Source organism: Sapajus apella, unplaced genomic scaffold (genome assembly GCF_009761245.1).
Source record: "Sapajus apella isolate SASKATOON/1434 unplaced genomic scaffold, GSC_monkey_1.0 scaffold76, whole genome shotgun sequence".
NCBI lineage: Eukaryota > Metazoa > Chordata > Mammalia > Primates > Cebidae > Sapajus > Sapajus apella.
The window spans coordinates 2966463-2989435 of NW_022437016.1; the positions used below are offsets into that span (position 1 = coordinate 2966463).

General features: G+C 36.9%; 1 long non-coding RNA gene across 1 annotated transcript; it reads right to left on the reverse strand.

Annotated features, from left to right (window-relative positions):
• Nucleotides 1–7395: 7395 nt before the first annotated feature.
• LOC116532477 lies at nucleotides 7396–22039 on the reverse strand. Its single transcript, XR_004260880.1, has 3 exons — nucleotides 21893–22039; nucleotides 11911–11917; nucleotides 7396–7406 (listed from the first exon to the last, which is right to left on the reverse strand). It is a non-coding gene; the product is annotated as an uncharacterized LOC116532477 (long non-coding RNA).
• Between the last annotated feature and the right edge of the window lie 934 nt (nucleotides 22040–22973).

The following is a 22973-nucleotide window of genomic DNA, read 5'->3' on the forward strand; positions in this document are numbered from 1 at the left end:
TCAGTACTGCTAGCCAAATACACATCCAAACTGAAGGAAATGCCCAACAGTGTGTGGTGGGTGCATCATGTAGTCTCAGTCATGATTCAGCATCATTATTTGTTCTGGCCTCACTGCAGTGCTCAACAAATACAGTTAGGGTTATAGACAACTCTATGTTGTAATCTGAAGAAAAGAAAAATAAAGATGATAATATTTTACATATCTAGCACACACCTAGTGTGTACCAGGCTCTGCACTAGATGTTTTCTTAATATTTTTTATGTCATCCTTTGGACAACCTCATAAAGACAGTACTTGTATCCCAATTCTATAGATGGAAATAGAGTGATGGGATAAAGTTACACAGTTGGCAAAATGTGAAGCAGAGATTTAAACTCAAATCTGTCCATTTCTAAAACATGCTCCATTTCCATTTCATCATGATGCCTTCACTCAAGTGGAATGTGAATACTGCACTGCTATGTGAATGCTATATGATTGCTGTCTTGTCCTCATCATTTATTTCTGCCACATTCGCCCATTTGACCAAGGGTTGTGGAAACTTTCCTAACTTTGGGGAGGAATTACACTAAGGAGAACATTATAACTTCCACCCTTTCTTGTTAGAACTACATTCTTCCTTCAGTAGGTAATGTCACATTACTTTTGAGCAGAGAAGAAACTCTAGATGAAAATGTTTTCTAAGGTCAGGTTTTGGATTTGATGAATTCATATCCCTTGAATATTCTTATAAGGTATCTTCCCTTCTTAATATCAGTGGGATTCTGAAATTTTATTGGCATTTGGCAGTCATTGCTGTTGGCAAATTGTTGTTTAGAAGTCTGGCTTAATTTGGGAGATTCCTTACTGTAAACCTAGGAGAGATGCATTCTGAGAGCTGGGAAAAGTCCAAAGTGCTCCAGTTTCTTTTGTATGGTTAGATATTGAATTTTCAATTCCCCATCTAGAAATTTGATGCCTTTTGTTGTTGAATTATTTGTTATTGAACTTTTAAATGTTTGTATTTGGAGCTGATAACTTCTGACAATCTCTGCTTAAATGAAGATTATGCTTTATGCAATGAAGAAATTCCCTTTCTCTCAGAATTATTCAGTCTACCTTCTCATTTCTTTTATCTTGTTCTTATGTCAACCATTTAATTGAGATGTTAAGGTCCCTCACAGTTCTGAGTGGCAATTTAAAACCAGATTTCTCCATAGACTTAGAAGCTAGCAGTGTTTGTGAGATGAGGCTGATCCAATTATCTAGGCTGAAAACTCTGGAGAGATAACATTTTCCAAGCTGTGACGTTATGTCCAGGCTTCTCTCTTTGTTAAAAATAAACATTTCTATGTTATATGCTCTTTGTTCGAGATGGTTATGTAATTGAGAGGGGAGAAGGTGAATGTCCTTTAGGAAACTGAAATGGAATATAGTCACCTTCTCTTTATATTTTTTCATTTAATTAAAAAAAAGTATTGTCTTTGATTTTCTATTTTCTGGAGATTTGTTACCCTTTTGATATTGTTTTGTCACATTCTTCTTTACATAACATGACAGGAACTCTGAAGAAGAAAAAATGAAGTTTAGTGTGGTTCCTTCCTTTACAGGTTAAGTCATTGAACTGCAGATGTAGATGCTGTGCTGTGCTGAAGATCACGTAGCAAATGTTTGTGACAGAGTTATAAAAAATAAACTCATTTTCCTGTTCTGTCATACATATACATATATACACATACATATACATATATACACATATATACACATACATATACATACATACATACACATACATATACATAGATACACATACATATATACACACGCATATACATACACATATACATATATACACATATATATACATGCATATACATATATACACATACATATACACGTATATACATGTATACATATATACACATACATATACTTTAAGTTCTGGGGTACATGTGCAGAACATGCAGGTTTGTTACATAGGTATACACATGCCATGGTGGTTTGCTGCATCTATCCCCCTGTCATCTACATTTGGTACGTCTCCTAATGTTAGCCCTCCCTAATCCCCCCACCCTCTGCTATCCCTCCCCTAACCTTCCACCCCCTGACAGGCCCCAGTGTGTGATGTTCCCCTCCCTGTGTCCATGTGTTCTCATTGTTCAACACCCACTTATGAGTGAGAACATGTGGTGTTTGGTTTTCTGTTCTTGTGCCAGTTTGCTGAGACTGATGGTTTCCAGCTTCATCCATGTCCCTGCAAAGGACATGAACTCATCCTTTTTAATGGCTGCATAGAATTCCATGGTCTATATGTGCCACATTTTCTTTATCCAGTCTATCTTTGATGGGCATTTGAGTTGGTTCCAGATCTTTGCTATTGTGAACAGTGCTGCAATAAACATACATGTGCATGTGTCTTTATAATTGAATGTTTTATAATCCTTTGGATATATACCCAGTAATGGGATTGCTGGGTCAAATAGTATTTCTCATTCCATATCCTTAAAGAATTGCCACACTGTCTTCCACAATGGTTGAGCTAATTTACACTCCCACCAACAGTGTAAAAGTGTTCCTATTTCTCCACATCCTTTTCAGCATCTGTTGTCTCCCAACTTTTTAATGATCACCATTCTAAATAGTGTGAGATGGTATCTCAATGCGGTGTGATTTGCATTTCTCTATTGACCAGTGATGATGAGCTTTTCTTCATATGTTTCTTGGCCCTATCAAAAAGTGGGCAAAGGATATGAACAAACACTTCTCAAAAGAAGACATTTATGCAGCCTGTTCTGTCTTTTTTTTACATATCTACTTTTATTTATTTATTTTTTATTAGTTAAAATCTTGAGGGGTACAGCATCATGTGAATTCTCCATCCAATGGCCTTAGCACAAAGGTTGCTTAAGAATTTGGCAAAATGCTGCCACTGTTTCCATGGACTTGAGTTACCTTTAACCAGATTACTCTGGCTTTGTATGATTTTCCACCAAGAGTCACTGTGCTGTTCTTTGCTTTGTCTACATTAGCAAATCTCTTGCCCAAACAGAATTCAGTTTCATCTCAGGCATAAATACCTACAATTTTAAGAAGAGATATGTGCTCCCCTTGTCCCTAAAGCCTCTACCTATAGCCAGCACAATTGGCCTTGAAACCATAGCCTTCTGGACCTATTTGCCTTCTAGAACTCCTATTTCTAGCAGACCTCGTCACCCATTTTCTGAGCATCAGAGGACCAGCACCATCCATCCCTCATCTCCTCCCTCCTGTCCTCTCTTTTTCTGAAGCCCATAGAAATCATTTTTTGCTCTGTCTTTATTTCATTCTCCTCCAAGATTACTGAGTTGCTTTTCTTAGTTTCCCAATATGATAATATGCACATTTCATTATTTCTGACATTCATTTATTCAATTCATTCATCAATCTTATTCATTCACATGATGGATGGAAGAATATAAGCATCTCATTGTACAAATCTTTCTCTACCGTTGCTTTTAACATTTATATATCTTGACTAAATAGGATTATTGAATATGAGTATTCTTTCGCTAACATAAGAAAACAGAAATACAGTGAAAGGATCTTTGAGGGTATCTCAGACAATTAGACTTGGATATAAACAGGAGCCAAAACACTCTGGATTGGAGGAAGCAAAGATAATTTTACAATGGACATATGGAAAAATTATTAGGAAAAATCAGAAAATGGATAGAGCGAAAGTCAAAGCAGCTCTGGGTAAATAAAAGGATGATTTCTGCAGAAGATAGCATTTGAGTTACTCCACCAAGGATAGGAAGGATTTTTATATGTTGAGGAAGAAGGAAAAGGCATGTATAGATATATTTTTTTCAAGAATTGAAGAGGACCTTTGGGAAAACCAACACATGAACAATGAAATATTTGGGTGATGTTGGAAAATAAGTTGCTATTTAATGAAAGACCAGTGTGAAGGATATCAACATATGTCAGTTGCTCTACACCCAAGTTTCTTTTGACTTAATTTGGATCAATTATGGGTGTTTTGAACTTCTATCATTTGTTTTCTATATTCTCACTCTGCTTTCTTCCTCTATCAAGTGTTTTTATTTTTAAAAAAATTTTTTGAGACAGAGTTTTGCTCTTGTCACCTAGGCTGGAGTCATGCAATGGCATGATCTTGGCTCACTGCAAACTCTGCCTCCTGGGTTCAAGAGATTCTCCTGCCTCAGCCTCCTAAGTAGATGGGATTACAGGCACCCAACACCATGCCTAGCTAATTTTTGTATTTTTAGTAGAGACGTGGTTTCACCATGTTGGCCAGGCTGCTCACAAACTCCTGACTTCAGGCGATCCACCTGAAGTCTCCCATTACAGGTGGGAGCTACCACGCTTGGCCCCATCAAATGTCTTTCTTGCTGCTGCTGTTCTTTTCTTTTCTATAACCTATTTACTTTCTCTTTATTCCTTTTTATTTCTCATTGCTTATGTTGTGATTGCTGGCCATATTGTTGGGATATTAACTTTGGTGAATAATGTTCCATGTTTGAGCTCCTATGTTTGAGTTCCACTTTTCATATGGCAGCACAAGGAGTTCCATGGACATGTTCATCTTAGAAACTAGTGAAAATTAGTAAATGCACACACACACACACAAAATCCCACAAAGTCTCTGAAAAATGGTTCAAAGGGCATATAGCAAATGATTAATCATTTATTTAAGCAAATGTACTAAGACTTGGTGGAAATAGCGAGAGTCTATAGTATCTGCACCAAGACTCACTCAATCCCTACTCCCAGCTCGGTGAGACAGAAACTAGACTCTAGGCTGATGATCTCCAGAACATGGATCTCTATTACTCTGTAACTTTCAGCTGAGGAGCTACCTAGGGCAAAATGTCATCATTGCTCATATTGCCTCCACCTACCTCTTTCTGAGGCTAAGTTCTGGGCAAGTGAAGGCAAAAGTGGATGTTCCTTTTTTCTGCTCAGCTCCCACTAAATAGAATGAGTCCTCTACCTTGGACATTCATCTTTAAGTACTAAAATTCCAGTCACCCCTATCCCATTTGTTAAGGCAGTGAGTGGTTTCATGCTGGGAGAGGCAAGCCTAGAAGACCGGAGACCATCCTTATCCACTGAGCACTCAGTTTCTAAAGTGGGGAATGTCACTCATAGAGAAGTATATCATTCACTGTCCAGAGTTGGTTTAGAAATTTTGCCTAGATGGAGGAAAAGGCATTAAAACAGATAGTTCTTAATCTTTTCCCAAAACAGATAGTTCCTAATCTCTGACTTGATTTACAAAAGAATCACGATTTTTCTCAAAGACAGCAGAAGTTGTGATAAAATGTAATTGAGATGTAATGTAAATGTAACTGTAGGCCAGCTAGTTTTCTGGAGATAAATTGAGAAAGAGACAGCTGAGAGGGACCCTTCTGTGGTCAAAAGGGGTCTCTAACAGTGACTTTAGAACTATTCCTTCAAAGGAGACTGACATTTATTGGATTAGCCTGTATAGGAATTTATGCCACGGGACATTGTTGAAAACCATAGAACAGTCTTCCCGCAATTCGTGGAGTTCTACAGCTGAGGATGGTTAGGAGAGATACAGTTAAAGAAAGCCCTGACAACACCACTGTCTTTCCAAGGTGAATGCTGGCACACCTATGGCTGTAGTCACTAAAAAACAACATCAGATATTTAGCAGTGCATGGGGGAGTAAATAGGTAGATTTTACTACAAAAAAAAAAAATACAACCAGTTATGAAACAAATAAGCAAATTACAACAAGTTTCAAAGAGGAAGTGAACAGACCTAGAGCTGTTACAATATGTTATCTGAAATATTCTCTTTTCAACAAAAAACTTTAAATCATTAAAAAAAAGAGGAAATTATGGCCCTTACACTGTATAAAGAAAAAGCAACAGAAGCTGCCTATGAGAGTAGATGTTAGATATAATAAAGCCTTCAGAGTGGCCATTATAAATATGTTCAGAGAACTAAAGGAATCCATAATTAGAGATGTAAAGTTGACATTAAATAAATAATATCAATGAAAAGAGAAATTATTATAATGAGCCAAATACAAATTCTGAAGTCGAAAAGTTTAACTGAAATGGAACATTCACTAGAGGGGCCCAAGAGTAGCTTTCAATAGAAAGAAAAAAAAGAGTTAAGAAACTTGAAAAGAGATCAATAGAAAAGATTCCTTCTAAAGAACAGAGAGAAAAATAATTGAAGAAAAATGAAAAAGAGTTTTACAGATACATGGGACACCATTAAGCCTACTAACATACGCATAACAGGAGCACATAAAGGAGGGAAAAAAGGGAAAGGAGCAGAAAAAAATATTTTTAAAAATTGGCTCAAAATTTCCCCAATTTTTTGAAAAAAAAAAAAAAAAAAAAAAAAACCTAAAACTACATATTTAGGAAACTCAACAAATTTCAAGTAGGATAAATGCAGAAATCCACAAATAGACACATTATAGTAAAAAATGTTGTAAGCTAAAGATAAGGAAAATAGTTTGAAGGCAGCAAGAAAAAGATGATTTGTCATTTACCATGGATCCTCCCCTCACATAAGATTAACAGTGTACCTCTCATCAGAAACAATGCAGGCCAGAAGATAGTGGGACAACTATTTAGAGTGATCAAAGGAAAAATCTGTTAATCAAGAATCCTATGCAGAGAAAAGGGAGCATTTGTACATTGTTGGTGGTATTATAAATTAGTATAGCCATTTCAGAAAACTATATGAAAGTTCCTTAAACTAAAAATACAATTTTCATATGATTGTGTAGCCCCATTTCTGAGTATATGTCCAAAGAGGTTGAAATTGGGTGGAAGAGGTGTCTGCACGCCCATGTTCGTTGCATCGTTGTTTGCAATAACCAAGGTTTGGAAACAACTCAGTGTCCATTAACAAAGGGACTAAGAAAATGTGGTCTGTATACAATACATAGTGGGATACCATGTAGCCTGAAAAAAGAAGAAAATTCTGTCATTGGCTGCAACATTGATGAACCTAGTGGACTTTATGCTAAGCGAAGTAAGACAGACAAGAGCAGCAAATACTGTACAATCTCACTTATATGCAGGATCTAAAAAAGCCAACTTTATAGAATTAGAGAGTAGAATGGTGGGTACTAGAGGCTTAGTGGGAGTAGACAAAACAGTCAAGGCATACAATATTTCGGTTAAACAAGATAAATAAGTTTTGGTGATCTATGCACAGCATGATGACTACAGCTAATGTATTGTATATTGCAAAATGGCTGAAAGAGAGGATTTTAAATGTTCTTATCACAAAAATAATAAATATTTGAGGTAATGGACATGCTAATTAACCTGATTTGATCATACCATAATGTATATGTGTATTGAAACATCACATCATACCCCACAAATATATAATAATTATTTTCAATTAAAAATAAAATAAGACTTAAAAAATAAAAATGCCCTAATTTAAATACTTAAAAAAAAATCTTATATTCATCAGAGCCATCTTTCAGAAATGAAAGGGAAATAGAGACATTCCCAGTACACAAAAGCTGAAAGAATGTACTTATTATTAGCAGAGCTAATTTACAAGAAAGGAACTAAGTAAAGGATGCTCTTCTACTGAAAAGTGACTCCAGACAGTAATTTGAATTCACATAAGAGCACCAAAAGGTAATTTTGTAAATATAAAAACCAGTATAAATGCATAGCTTTATTCTTAAATGACTTAAGGAGGAATTTTATAAAATAACATGTATATAATGAATTTTGGGGCTAGAATATGCAGAAAGTTAATATATCTGATGATAAGAGCATGAAGGAGGAAGATGGGAGAAAAATGGTATAGGACTAAGAAAATGACCCCAGATGAGAGCTCTAGGGCACAGGTACAAGTGAAGAGAACTAGAAATATTAAAAGAGAAGGTTAGTGTAACAGAATCTATAGTTACATACTTGTTCTACATTATTATTTTAGCTGACAAAGGCCATCTATAAGAAACTCACAGCCAAAACCATATTGAATGATGAAAGACAGAATAGCTTCACCCTATAAGCAAGAACAACACAAAGATATCTGTTCTTAACAACTTCTATTCAATATTGTACAGGTGGTTCTAGCCAGAATAATTAGGAAAGAAAAAAATAAATAAAAACATCCAGATTGAAAACACTGAAGTCGAGATATCTCTATTTATAATTGATAGCATCTTACATATAGAAAATACTGCCCGGCGCGGTGGCTCAAGCCTGTAATCCCAGCACTTTCAGAGGCCGAGGTGGGTGGATCACGAGGTCAAGAGATCGAAACCATCCTGGTCAACATGGTGAAAACCCATCTCTACTAAAAATACAAAACATTAGCTGGGCATGGTGGCACGTGCCTGTAATCCCAGCTACTCAGGAGGTTGAGGCAGGAGAATTGCCTGAACCCAGGAGGCGGAGGTTGCGGTGAGCTGAGATCGCGCCATTGCACTCCAGTTTGGGTAACAGGAGTGAAACTCCGTCTCAAAAAAAGAAAATTCTAAAAAATGCACTAAAAACTATTAGAGTCAGCAGGGTTGCAGAATTTAAGATTATATAAAAATTCAATCACATTTCTATACACTTGAACAGTCTGAAAATGAAATTAAGAAAACAATTTATAATTTTATAAAAAATAAATTTAATAAAATATAAAGTATATGTCAACAAGTATATATTTTAAAAGTGTAAGTACAAAACTTAAACTCTGAAAACTGCAAAGTATTGTTGAAATAAATTAAAGAACATCTCAATGAACAGAAAATACCTTATGTTCATGGATTATAAGACCTAAAATTGTTAAAATGTTAAGATTTCCCAAATCAATCTACAAATTCAATGTAATACCTACAAAATTCTATCCGGCTTCTTTGTAGAAATTAACAAGATAATTCTAAAATTCACATGAGATTTCAAGAGAACCAGGAGAGCCAAAAACAACCTAAAAAAGAAGAATATATTTAAATAGCTGACATTTTTAGAATTCAAAACTTACTGCAAGATAACAGTAATTAAGACAGTGTGGTATTGGCATAAGGATAGACATGTAGATAAATATAGAAAAATTGAGAGTTTAGAGTTAGTCTATGTGTCTATGATCAAGTAATTTTCAGCCACAGTGCCAATATTCTTTAGTGGGAAAGTAATAGTCTTTTAGCAAAGGGTGCTGGGAACTGGAGAGTCACATGTAACAAAATTATTTCTTACATCACATTACATGAAAAAATTAACTCAAAATGAATCAGAGACCCAAATGTAGGAGCTAACGCTAGAAAACTTTTATAAGAAAACATAGTAATAAATCCTTATTACCTCAGATTTAGTGATGGATTCTTATCTATAATGCCAAAAGCATTATATTAAGAACAACACGAGAAACAATAGATAATTTGGAAATCAAAAGTTAAAAGCATTTGTTTCAAAGGACACAATCACAAAAGTCAAGACAACTCACAGAATGGGATAAAATATTCATACATCATATATCTAATAAGAAATGAGTATATATAGAAAGAATACATATAGAACACTTCTAACTTGATAATAAAATAACAAATAACTTGCTAATAACAAGTAACTCCATTAGAACACGGACAGTGAAATTGAATAGACATTTCTCCAAAGAAAATATATAAATAGGCAATAACAACTTGCAAAGATGCCTGGCATCATTAGTCATCAGGGAAATGAAAATCAAAACAATGAGATACCCCTTTACATCCAGTACAATAGATAAAAACAGACAATAGCAAGCATTGGTGAGGTTGCAGAAGCTGGAACCTTGATACATTGTTGGTAGTAGTGTAAAATAGGGCAGTCACTTTGGAAGGCAGTCGAAAAGTTTCTCAAATGATTGAGCAGAATTACTGTATTGCTCTTCAGTCCCACTCCTAGGTATATAACCAGGAGAAATGAAAACATGCCCACAGAAAAACTTATTCACATATGTTGTATCAGTATTGTTCATAATAGCCCAAAGATGAAAACAAATCAAATAGTCATCAATTAGTGAATGGATAAATAAACTCTAGTACATGCATATAATGAAATATTATTCAGCTAAAAAAGAATAGAGTAACTGATGCATACTATTAATATAACACAGATGAACCTTAAAAACATTATGCCACATAAAGAAGCCAGTCACAAAATGCCGCATATTATATGATTCTATCTATATAAACTATTCAGAATAGGTAAATTTATATAGAGATAAGGTAAATTAATGTTGGCTTAGGGCTATGACAATGGGATCCTTCCATTATCACAGTGGATGTGAGTGAGAGCTAAAGGGTTTCTTTTTGTGGCGATGAAAACGCTTTAAAGGTGGCTGTGGTTATAGTTGAACGTATGAGTGAATATAATAAACGCCATTGAATTATACACTTTAAATTAGTGAGTTGTAAATTTCAATAAAGTTGTTTAGGACATCAGTGACAGTTTAGTAATATATCATTATCAAAGTGACTCCCCGACTTATAGAAACACTGGACCTCAATGATGGCAATAGTTATAATGATAAGAATCATATTGGCTTGCTGTATCTTAGATGCCTTAGCTCTTTTTCTCTCTGTGTGTGTCTTTCTTTCCCAGGCTATTTTTTTGATGGCTTTCCCCACTAAAGGTTTCCCCATTGCTTAATTGTTTGTTGATTTGTCTGATGGTACAGTGTAATGATAAAACTGGAATTTTTTTAAAAACTGAGTTTGAATCCTAGCTTTGCCAGATTTAGCTGTATGAAAAAGTGCATGTGTATATCTAAGTGTCAGTTTTCAGAAATTTAAAAAAAATAGCTATTTATTTAGCCCCATGTCAAGAAGAGCTCCCCTTCTTGGCAATTTGAGTTCATATAATGGTAGAACGTGGTCAAATCCTTACCAATCTGCCCAGCCAAGCTTTCTGGCATCTTGCTCAATAGTGATAGTATTCTTTGCCTTTGCAGTAATGATGACATTGATAGTGGTGTGAGGCAGGGAGGACATGCTCTGGACTGGCATTTCAGAGGTTTGTTCTCAATTATTTACTTTCCTGTGCATGTGTTTTCTTTCTCTTTGATTTTGTATACGTGATTCACCAGTTTTCTTTAATAATGTCCTTCTCTTCAGACTTTTCAGCATGTTAATCAAGTCCGTTTTCATGTTTTGACCACAGAACCCATCTCTCCCCTTATCATCTCATTGTATTACCTTAGCTCAGTATGCTCCCTGTCTGGGTGGGACTGATTTGTCCCCACCTGCAGTTTACGGGGGCATGACTGAAATCTGTAGGTGAGACCTAGTCCAGCTGACCTAAATTCACTTTTTTATTGGACACATTATACTTTCAGTTCACAGACTGAATCCTCTTAAGAGCTTACAACCCGTTGATCATAAGTAGGAGCATAGATATTCCTCTGCACTGCAAACCCACCATAATAATTAAAAAAAAAACCTAAAATAAGTTTATCAGGAATGCTGAATTATGAGTTTCATTTTCTCACATGAAGGACAGGGCAGTTCAAAATACAGAATTCCAATCTTACCATTGCCTCCTGTGTAAAGAGAGCTGGAAGGTGCACTTAAAGATTCTATAGATCAGCATTGAGCATTCGGCAACCATATGTTGCCCTCAGCTTTGCCATATGGCTCTGAGTCTAATTTCAAACTCACTTTTCAGCACATTTAAAGGTGAGGGATTTGGATACAAATAAGCTACCTCTGTGGAAACCACTTTCCAACAGCAGAAGGGAGATTTTGGAAAGGCCAGTCCCCTGGCATGTGCGCCTCAGCTGGACTGGGACAGAGGCAGAGGTAGAAGCAAATGCTGGTGATTGGTGGAAATGACGCAAATGCCTGTTGAGGAGCTGTGCCTATGGATTTCACTGTGCAGCGCTGATAATGGCGTTCAGATCACCTCAGAAGAAGGAAAAGGGGAGAGTGTTCACTTAAGCTCTTAGAGAATGAGGATTTAATTTTCTTCCCGTTGCATCATATTTGAGCTTCACATTGTACTTTAGTATAGGGTCAAATCATTTTATTTTGTTTAGGGAAGTTGTGTTGTAGGTAGTTTCCCAATATTTACTTTTTAAAATGTATCCTGAAATCAAGTTCATTCATTCATTTTAGTCTCTTCATCCCTTCGTCTCTCCCTTTTTTCCTTCCATACTTTATTTCTTCTTTCCTTTTGTTCTTCTTTCCTTTAGTCTACTTTTACTACAAGATGAGATGCTACTACATATATGTGCAAGGCGAAGTTCATATCCAGAGGGAATTCCTGATTTTGGGGGGTGGAATATGAGCTGTGATAAAATGTCCTTCAATACAGAAGAGTATGCATCAGAGCCAGGGCCATCTTCCTATAGAAAAGCAAGATAACTTTCACTTGGGTTGTGTGAGTGTGTGAGACTGGGAGTAGGTGATGCTTTTTAGAAGGAACCAGAGACAACTTTATAAAGGAGATTGACTTTGAGCTGAGCCTGAAGCCATGGAGGACAAGTTTTGTGTTTTGTTTTTTCCAAACACCCTAGGTCAGAGGTGCCCAACACCCAGGAGGCAGATTGGTACCAGTCTGTGGCCTGTTAGGAACCAGTGCACACACCAGGAGGTGAGTGGTGGCCAGGAGAGCATTACTGCCTGAGCTCCACCTCCTGTCAGATCAGCAGTTACATTAGAATCTCACAGAAGCATGAACCCCTATTGTGAACTGTACATGTGAGGGATCTAGGTGGTGCACTCCCTGTGAGAATCTAATGCCTGATGATCTGAGGTAGAACAGATTCATCCTGAAACATCATGGAAAAAATGTCTTCCACAAAGATGGACCCCGATGCCCTAAACATTGGATATTGCTGCCCTAAGTCACCACCTCTTTCCATACTCAATATCAGGAGCCCTGCTTAACGTGGTGTGTACTTACTTATTGATGGAAACAGCTGCACTGTTTCTTTCAGTTGGAAAATATATTTATATTGTGTTGAAAGTAAACTCCAATATACAGAGGAACAGGAGTTTTATCAGTTGTTTGCTTTGCATTTTCTTGCGATAGAAGCCTCCAACTGTCTAAAAGATGTAGGATGTTAAGAAACCTACCTAGAATAAACAGTTTATGATCAGAAAGATATATTGGAGATTACTTTTACATAAGCAATGAGTAGTCTATATCAAGCATTAACATAAATGAAATATATCTCAAAGTTATCATAATCTTAGCCTATATTATCTCATTTTCTCCTTGCAGCAAGTATAATACAGGGAAGGAAACTAAAGCTTAAGAAGTTAAATGGTTTGTTTGAAGTCACACAGCTAGTCAGTGATGGAGCAAGTATTGGAAGCCAGGATTTCCAATCTAATGCAGAGTCCATGAATTCCAGTTATTACCCCATGCGTGTCATTGCAATTATTAGTTTATCGAAACGTTCAATGGACATTTTGTCTAAGCAGTTCCCTGTGCTGAGCTCTAGAGGAGCTAAAGGAAAAAGATATGGTTCCTTTGGCATAAATCAAAAGGGCAGAGTCAAAATTGAAGCATATTTATGTTTAGTATTCTCAACATATTTTTTGTTACCCTGAGTGCAATTCCTTCCCATAATGTCACATCTAACCTTTTATTTTCTGTCTTTATCTCTGTATCTTCCTGCTCCCTGGAGCTTCAACCTTCTAATACCAAGGCACTAGGAGGGGTTTTTTTCTTTTTCATTTTTTAATTTAAATGCTGACTCAAAGCAAGAGAGGAGGCAGGTACTTATACAACATAAAGTACAAAAATTTTGATGGAAGAGTTTCACCTTCAGTAAACACCCCATCTTTTACTTTAATTTTCTTTAGTTTACTTTAATTAAGGCAGCCTCTTAACATCCCCCTCTGCTCCTTAGAATTTGTAAATTCTGTGTCTTTCTACCCATCATCAACACCAAGCCAATCAGGGAATAACTGACAATCCCTATTGAAGTTTGTGGCTAATAGAATGCCTATACTTTAGAAGGAAAAAAAAAGAGTTAAGGACCAACAGTCTGTTGGGGTGGGAGACAGCAAGCAAGGGCAGAGTCTGGGAGGAACACAATTCTGTAGAAGAAGGATTAGCTCATATTAGGTCTCTCACAAAAGTTCAGGATAAACCTGAAGACAACCTGAGGATCCATTTTTTGAAAAGTTAATTTTGGTATGGATGTTGCTCTGAATCCTGCACCATTCTTTGGACTATGTATAGACTGGGTTATATCTTTTGAACCTCAAGGAAATAGCACACTGGACACTTTTCTGTGCTTCATGTGTGTTTGCCCACCTTGCATATTTGTCCATCATTTCCCAGTCTGATTACTTCCAGATTCTTAGACTTCTCCAGGGTGGAAGGTAGAAGAAAAGAATAATAATTGTGAAATCAAGCAGCTACTTGACAAATAAGGTGAGTTACTCATGTCCTTACCCCATTCCTTGCAAAAAAACATGTCATACACTCCTGGGTTACGTAAGCATGTGCTGCCAAAGTGATGCACTATAATGTGACTTGCAAGTCTAGCCTAGGATTGCATCAGATACCAACTCAAAGTATTTTGTCACAGGTTGTCTTCTAGAAAAAGACAGAAGAATTTCCTTTTACATTTTTCCTACTTCTTTCTCAGTGGAAGCTGCTATAAAGAAGAAAAATCTGATTGACCATTGATTTTAAAAAATGGCTGATTATATATAATCTACTCATTTATTCACTCATTTAATGTTAATTGAGCACTTATTACCTACTGATAACAAGTAAACACTAGGGCTACAACCGTGAATGTAAGAGATCTAATTGGTCCTCACTTGGATCTTCTTAGCCTGTATGTGAAATAAGACCCAAGTCAATTGTGCCTATTATATGAAGTTATTTTCACAATCATTCATAAAACTAACATGCATTAAACTTCTCTTAGGTATTATTTGACCCTATGATAGGCAGAGGGTGCACAGAGATGCACTAGATTTGGCTTCTGTCATAAAGGAGCTAAAAGCCAAGTAGGAGAGGAAGATAATCCCTCTTGAACATCACAGATGGATGCTGTGGGAGGACTGAAGAAAAAGTGACAAATGCCTAGTTGGAGAAATTGGGCATGTATTGATAAGATGCAAGTCTTAACAATGTTCTACAATGCCCTAAGTAATCTACCTGGCAACCTGTGCCTCTCTACACTGGCTTTGTTGTTTGTTCTAGCACTTTCCTGTCTCTGGATCTTTGCACTGGCTTATCCTTCTAACTCAGGGCTTCTCAACCTTGGCACTATTGATATTTTAGGCTGGGAGACTGTCCTGGATCTAGCATATGGTCAAGAGGCTTAGCAGCATCCCTGGCCTCTGCATAGTGGTTACTAGCAGCAACACCTCCAACCCCCAAGTTATGACAAACACAAATGTCTCAAGGTATTGCAAAATATCCCCTGGGGCAAAATCATTTCCAGTTAATAACCACTATTCTTACTGGGGTGTTTTTCTCCAAAATATCTGCATAGCTAGGGACTCCTTCCAGAATATCAAAATATCACTTTCTCAAAATATCACTGCCTCAAAATATCACTTTCTCAAAGAGACCCACACTGATTATCCTATATTTGACAGCACAACGGGGTGACTATAAAGTCAATAATAGCTTAATTGTACATGTTAAAATTATTTAAGTGAAACTAGATTGTAACTCAAAAGATAAATACTTGAGGGGATAGATGCCCATTCTTCATGATGTGCTTATTTCACATTGCATGTCTGTATCAAAAGCTACAGACTATATACCTACTATGTACCCACAGAAATTAAAAGATAAATAGGAAAAAAAGAGAGAAAATAAATACATAAATAAAACTTCGATATCACCCACCACTCTTCATTCCGCTCCATCTTAAACTTTGCCCATAGATTCTAACATCTCTGACCTACTATGTAATACACTTATTTGTAATTATTATTATCTCTCTACTCATTAGAATACACACTCCACTTGAGTGAGAGGGACTGCTTTGTTCACTGTTGTAGTTTTCCTGCACAGAACAGTGCCTGGCAAAATGATAACCATCCCATACGTGTTTGGTGAATAAATAAATGAATGAATTACAGTCAACATCTGTGTAAAGTTGTAACATTTACAAGTTTGTAACGTTTACAAGTACATCTACATATGAGGCCTCATTTAACCCTCAGATAATATTATTAATTAGGCCATAGTGTTATTTTTGTAGTATAGTTTAAGGAAATTCAACTGTGTTAAAAATTAGTCTCACACACACACACACACACAATGATGATGCCAGAAAGTAAAAAGGATAATTAAATATTTTAAAATATAGCCTTCTGATATGATTTGGCTGTGTCCTCACCCAAATCTCATCTTGAATTGTAGTTCCCACAATCCTCATGTATCGTGGGAGGAACCTAGTGGGAGGTAATTCAGTCATGGGGGGGCAGTTATCCCCATTCTGCTTTCCTCATTATTGTGAGTGAGTTCTCATGAGATCCAATGGTTTTATAAGTGCCAGATATTTCCCCTGTTTGCACTTCTCCTTCTGCCAGCATGTGAAGAAGGACATGTCCACTTCTCCTTTTGTCATAATTGTAAGTTTCCTGAGGTCTCCCCAGTCCTGCGTAACAGTGAGTCAATCAAACCACTTTTTTTTTTTTTAAATAAACTTCCCTGTCTTGGGTATTTCTTCATTGCAGTGTGAGAATGGGCTAATATACCTTTTCTATATTACACCATGCTGTTCCAGGTTCTGAATGGATAAGCATGGATTCGCTGGCCAAACTCGGGGAGTACAATGTCAGAACAAAGAGGGAAAATCCTGTTGCCTGCAATAAGTTGTCCTTTGCCTATTTATTTATGACTAAATATGCAAAGAGGATTTTTCTACCTCGGGAAAAAACAGTATTTACTGAAATAGGACTTCCCTTCAAATCTACTTGCTATGACTGTCCTTCTTGCTGTTGCTTAAGCTAGGATTCATGAATCCCCATAGAATGTAAGGATGTAGAAAAGTATAAGAACAGCCCCAGAATAATCACGAGACTTCTAATAAGAGAGTCACATTACTCAGTATGCAAAGGTGACAAATATTCTAAGATATGAGCTACATGTAAAAAATAAATGCAGCTATATTGTTCATGGATGTATTCATCAACTACTTACTACATATCTACCCATGCATTCAATAACTGTGAGCATCATACAAGGCCTCCACGCTCATGGAGTTTATATTCTACTAGTAGAGGCAGATAATGAAGAGATGATAAATTCAAAGTAATTTTAAAAATAATGCAGGAAACGTCATAGACATTTTGGTCTGGGGAGGAGATGGCACTATGTAGGCTGATTACCTGTGAGGGTACACTCGCTCACCTCTTGTACTTCTGAAGAACATACTGAAATGTACAGGGCATTTGGGAGAAAATTAATGAGATGCACAGGGCAGTACTTAATGTGAGGAACTCACCATAGAGACAGGAATTAAGTCACCTGGAGCCACGAGAAAGCCAACCTTTTATGCTTTTGCTTAAAAGGAGCATTTTCTTTACTATCTACCACAAGAGCATTGGGCCATGGCACATTAATGGATTCTGGACTGGTAATGGGTGTCCAAGGATAAAAGAGGGTTGAATGGGTCAAAAAGTTGGGAAACATTGAGTACTCTATCTCCTTTCATAGATACAAAATAAACATTAGTCTAATACATGTTCCAAAGGGTCCTCAGAAAATAAATCTCTTTTTCTCTGTTTAACTATTTGTTTCTTTTAGTTACCTGAACAGATCACTTTTTCCTTCCTAGTACCAAATTGTTGTTGTACATAAGATACCACTAATTATAAGACGCCACTAAGAAAAAAAACTCTGCCAATTATAATTGTACTATATTGCCAATTATGAGATACATTCCGATTTGAGAGGTGTTGACATGAAAAAAATGTGAAACTTAAAAACTTGTTGAGATGGTTGGATACAATGTGGTTTCATTTCTAGATATGTCAAGTTAATGGAACTGTTCTTCTCTGAGCCAGGCTATATTGTGATTTCTCACCCCTAGTGTTTTTATTTTTATTTTTTTAAAATCACTATGTTATGGAAATTGTAGAGATTGTGGCATAAATACAGCCTGCTGATCAACCAAATTTGTGTTCCTCTTCCACAGTATAGGATTGGTGCTGTGAAGTAGTGGTCACCATTAAGTGTGTGTCTCTGTGTGTGTGTGTGTGTGTGTGTGTGTGTATTTAAGTTTTAGGTAGGGACAACAGCCATGAAGCTTAGAAGATAGAGATCCTTTGCAGCTAGATACTGTGTTGGGACTAGTTTTGGTCATATACAATGAGAGCAGAGATAATGCATGTCACTTCTGAGCAGAGGTAGTTAAGTACCTGATACCATCCTCTACTTTCTTCACATTCTGCAGTAAACTTGGAAGCTGTATGTTAAATATGAAAAAACAATGAAATAAAGGAAGCCTGGAACCAGGAATCATACCTAGGGTACTCCAATCAGAAATATCCTCATTGAAAAGCCATACATGTATATATTAATCAGATATATTCTGTGTGCTGCTGTTAGAGATTTGTGGTGTTTTAAAATAACACATTTGGATAGAGATTTCTTACACTGTTTGCTAATGATTGCTGTAAATGATTGTTTTCTTGTTCATTTTAATATATAGTGACTGTTATTACCTGAATAGATTGTAAGCTTATTTGAATGCCATTAAACTCAGCCCACTGCCTTTAAAAAAAAAAAAAAAAAAAGAAATATCCTCATTAAATGCTTCATGAGCAAGGAAAACGTTTATTAAGTCACAATAAAATTTGGAAGTTTATACAGCAACTAGTTTAACTTAACACTGGTCAGTTTTGTTCATATTTCTTACAGCATACGTACTACCTGCCAAATAGTAGCAAACACTTCTTCCAGGTCCCTTGCAAAGATGGGATTCCTCCATTGGCTGAACAATTATGGGTCCTGAGTTGAAGCCGCTTTGCATGAAGGATGTGGAAGATCAAGTGGTTTCTTACGCCTTTGGCCAAACCTCTACCACTGTGCTTAAGATGCAATTAATTCTGTACAACAAACCCCCATGACACATGTTTACCTATGTAACACACCTGCTCACCCTGCATATGTACTTCTGGACATAAAATAAAAGTAAAAAAAGGATGTAATTATTATTCTACTGCAGTGGAAATTACAGGCCCATGATGGTAATTAATCGCAGCTATTTTACCTCATTATAACACTGCATCAGTAAGTCCTTCAGCATAAGCAAATAAGATCTGATAACTAAGGGGCTTACAGTTTCTAATTTGTATTTGACACATGGCCTGCCTTTTGGAAGAGCAACATAGAACCTAGATATCTTTGATTAAGGTCGGTAAATGATTGTTTGTTAATCCCATTCATTTCCCAGGAAAAGGAGATCTCTTTACAAGTCACTACCAGGGATTCTTCAGTCACAGATAGGAAAAAATTCCAGGGAGACTTCTATAAAATACATGTATTAACATCTCAGAAAACATAGTTGAAAGGACTTCCCTGGGCCCTTTTTCTTAGGCCTTCGTCCTGACTGTCAAGAGGTTTCCTCTCCAAATGATGGAAAGAAGGGGCATTTGTCTGTTACATGCTTCTGTTCCTCTATTCACGAAAGCACTGTGTCCTAGTAATGGGGTCTAGTTATGTCTGGCTTGAAATAACACACATATTTCTTTCTCATTCTTAGGGAGTGGAGTGTTTCTGTATGTGTGTGTGTGTGATGTGGGTAGGCCAGGAGGTTTTTTGTCTAGGTAATACACAGTTTGAAATCATTATTAGCATGACGTGGAAATCGTATTTCTATTTTAGAAAGATGATTTTATCTGTAGGATGAAGAATCAATTGGAAGAGCTGATACATTGAAAGATGTGAATAATAGACGTTGGGAGACTTCTTAATAGTATATTTTGCTAGTTTAGGCCATGGGATATGTTTAATAGTAATGCTAGTAGAAATGGTGACTGACATTTTGTAATTATTTTACAGATACAATTTCTAGAACTTGGTGGAACATTTTTTAAAATGTAGGTTTTATTATTCGGCTATGGTGAAAACAACAGATCAGAAGATGATGCCACTGGAAATATAATTTGTTGTTTACAGTTCTAAGAGGAGGGGCCATGCCACACCATGCAGGGCCACATGGGAAGCACCAAGAGTCAGGAGGTAGAGGGAACAAGAGGAAATTACAGGCACAAGCTTTGATTGTTTTTTCTTCAGAAAAGGCAAGGCAAGGCAGGATAGGCAGGGGTGGAATTGGCTAGTTTGAATAACCTCAGTGGGCTCTGGGTTACAGGGTCTGTCTCTAGTTGTCTTGAACCTGGACCTGTGATGATTAGGGCTGAATAATAATTTGGGTGTAAGAGCCAGGTAGAGGAGGTGGTTCAGAGTAAGGGCTCTGGATTGGTTAGTGTGCATAAGAAAGGCATGCTTCAGGGCAGATCCTTTGCTATCTTTAAGGACAGACTAGCCCTGGTAGGTGCAGTCTCTTCCCAGGTGCCAGAATATCAAGAATACAGAAAATAAAAAAATTAAGTTAATGCATATTTAGCATGAGAAATGAGGAAACAAGGGAAATAAAGTCAAAGATATTTCCACCTTGGATGACTATGTAGAAGTGAAACACCATGAACTTTCCAGGGAACTAAACTTGATTGAGCAACTATTCTGTGTCAGGCACCGTTCTAAGATCTTTACATAAATAGTCTAAATCCTCAGAGCGAAGCTTTACCATGGAGGTTGTTTTTATCTTAACTGTACTGGTGTCTTGATGGAGTCTACAAGAGTTTGTGCTCAGTCCACTACAAAATGATCCTTCACAGCTTGGTTTTTGACATGTTGGATTGGAAGTGCTTGGAAGATGTTATAGTAGGACTGTGTAGGACACAGTACCCACAATATTCCCATTTTAAATCCTGTTCTTATTTAACAGAAACTTACATTGCACTTGCTGCTTTCCAAACACTGTCCTAAAAGCTTCACAATGCCAGCTTATTTAATCCCATGATAATCCTTTGAGATACATACTATCATCCTCATTCTATCCACATTTTCAATCCTCATGATAGCTCTCATTTATGAGATGTAATGATGATACTCTAGGCTAGGAATTTTATGTGTTAGCTTCATTCAGTAATTGAAGACACATGTGATTATCTCCATTTTAAAGACCAGAAAACTAAAGGTTGTTAGGCTTGTGTCATTTGTATAATACCATTGTATAGCTTTATTTTCATATATTTTATAAATGTGAGCTTCTGCTGTGATTAAAAATGATTACCACATTTTACAGACCCGAAAGTAAGAATAAGTGTTGGTGAAGATGTGAAGAAATGAGAACACTTGTACACCACTTGTGGGAATGTAAAATGGTACAGATGCTGTGGAGAATAGCGTGGTAGTTGCTGAAGAAATTAAAAATAGCTTTACCATGTGATCCACCAATCTCACATCTGATTACATATCCGAAAGAATTGAAAGCAGGGACTCTAAGAGATATCTGTCAACCATGTTTTTAGCAGCATTATTCACAATAATTCACTATTCACAATAGCTAATATATGGTAACAAGGCAGGTGTCCACAAACAGACAAACGGATAAGCAAAATGTGGTATATACATACAATGGAATATTATTCAGCTTTAAAAAGGATGGATGCTTTGAACTATACTACCACAGAAATGAACTTTGAAGACATTATGCAAAGTGAGATAAGCCAGTGACAAAAAGGCACTTATTGTATGATTCTACTTAAGAGATACTTACAGACAAAAAGTAGTGTGTAGTTGTCAGGGGCTAGAGAATGGATACACGGGGAGTTATTGCTTAATAAATAGTGGCGACGATTGTATAACAATAAGAATATAATTAATGCCACTGAATTGTACACATACAAATGGTTAACGTAAGGCCGGTTGCCTCCCCAGGAGGCCGGACACACCTACCTCTGCACTCAACACCTGACTCTGCACCAGGCACCAGGCTCTGCATTGGGCACCTAGCTCTGCCACATGGCTCCCCTAGAAGGCTCCGGCTAATGCAACCCTGGCCAGCTCTCTCACCGGAAAACCCACACAGCAACCTGCCAACCAATAGCGGCCCACCCCATATCAATCCTGCTCCCCTGGACCCAATCAGAGCACCCAGCTGTTGCTTGGTCCTCCTAGCTATAAAAACCCCCACCCCAGGAAGTCAGTCAGTGCGACTTCTCTGGCCCCCTTTCCCAGGACCAGAGAACCTCTCCTGGGAGCTGAATAAACTGGCATTTAATTTTTTTATACTAGCCTCGGTTTCCTCATTTTAAACTCGGCCATAACCCTTACGGTTAAGATAAAAAGTTTTATGTTATGTGATTTTACCACAATAATGAAAATGTGAAAAAAAAAAAAAAGGGAAGCTTAGTAGTTTACATGACTTGACCAATGCCTCAAGGCCATGAGTCATGCAGCCTGGATCTGAACTTCAGTATATTTGATTTTGAAATCCCAGACTTTTCCCAATCTTCTTGTACTTTTCAACTGTGTTTCACTGGAGCTTTATTTTCAGTTTTGTATGTGAGTTTCTTCACAAGAAGAGGTGGGCTGAATTGTGTTCCTGCAAAAACTTATATATCGAAGTCCTAACCCCTCTACCTCAGATTATGGCTGTATATGGAGAGAGGGGCTTTAAAGAGGTATGTAAGATAGAATGAGGTCACTATGGTTGGCCCCAATCCAGCGTAACTGGTGTCCTTATAAGAAGGGGAGATTAGAATTCAGACGCACTTGGTGACACCTTGAATTCACACTGGAAGCCTCTAGAATTGTGAGAAAATAAATCTCTGTTGTTTAAGCCACCCAGTCTGTGGTACTTGGTTATGGCAGACCTAGCAAACTAATATAAGTGGTGTTTTTACAACTGAAACAAAACTGGAATATCACCATCATCCTAGAGATTTACCAGGGCTATTTTAACAGAATCTGACTGTTTTCCTAAAGCCACCACGC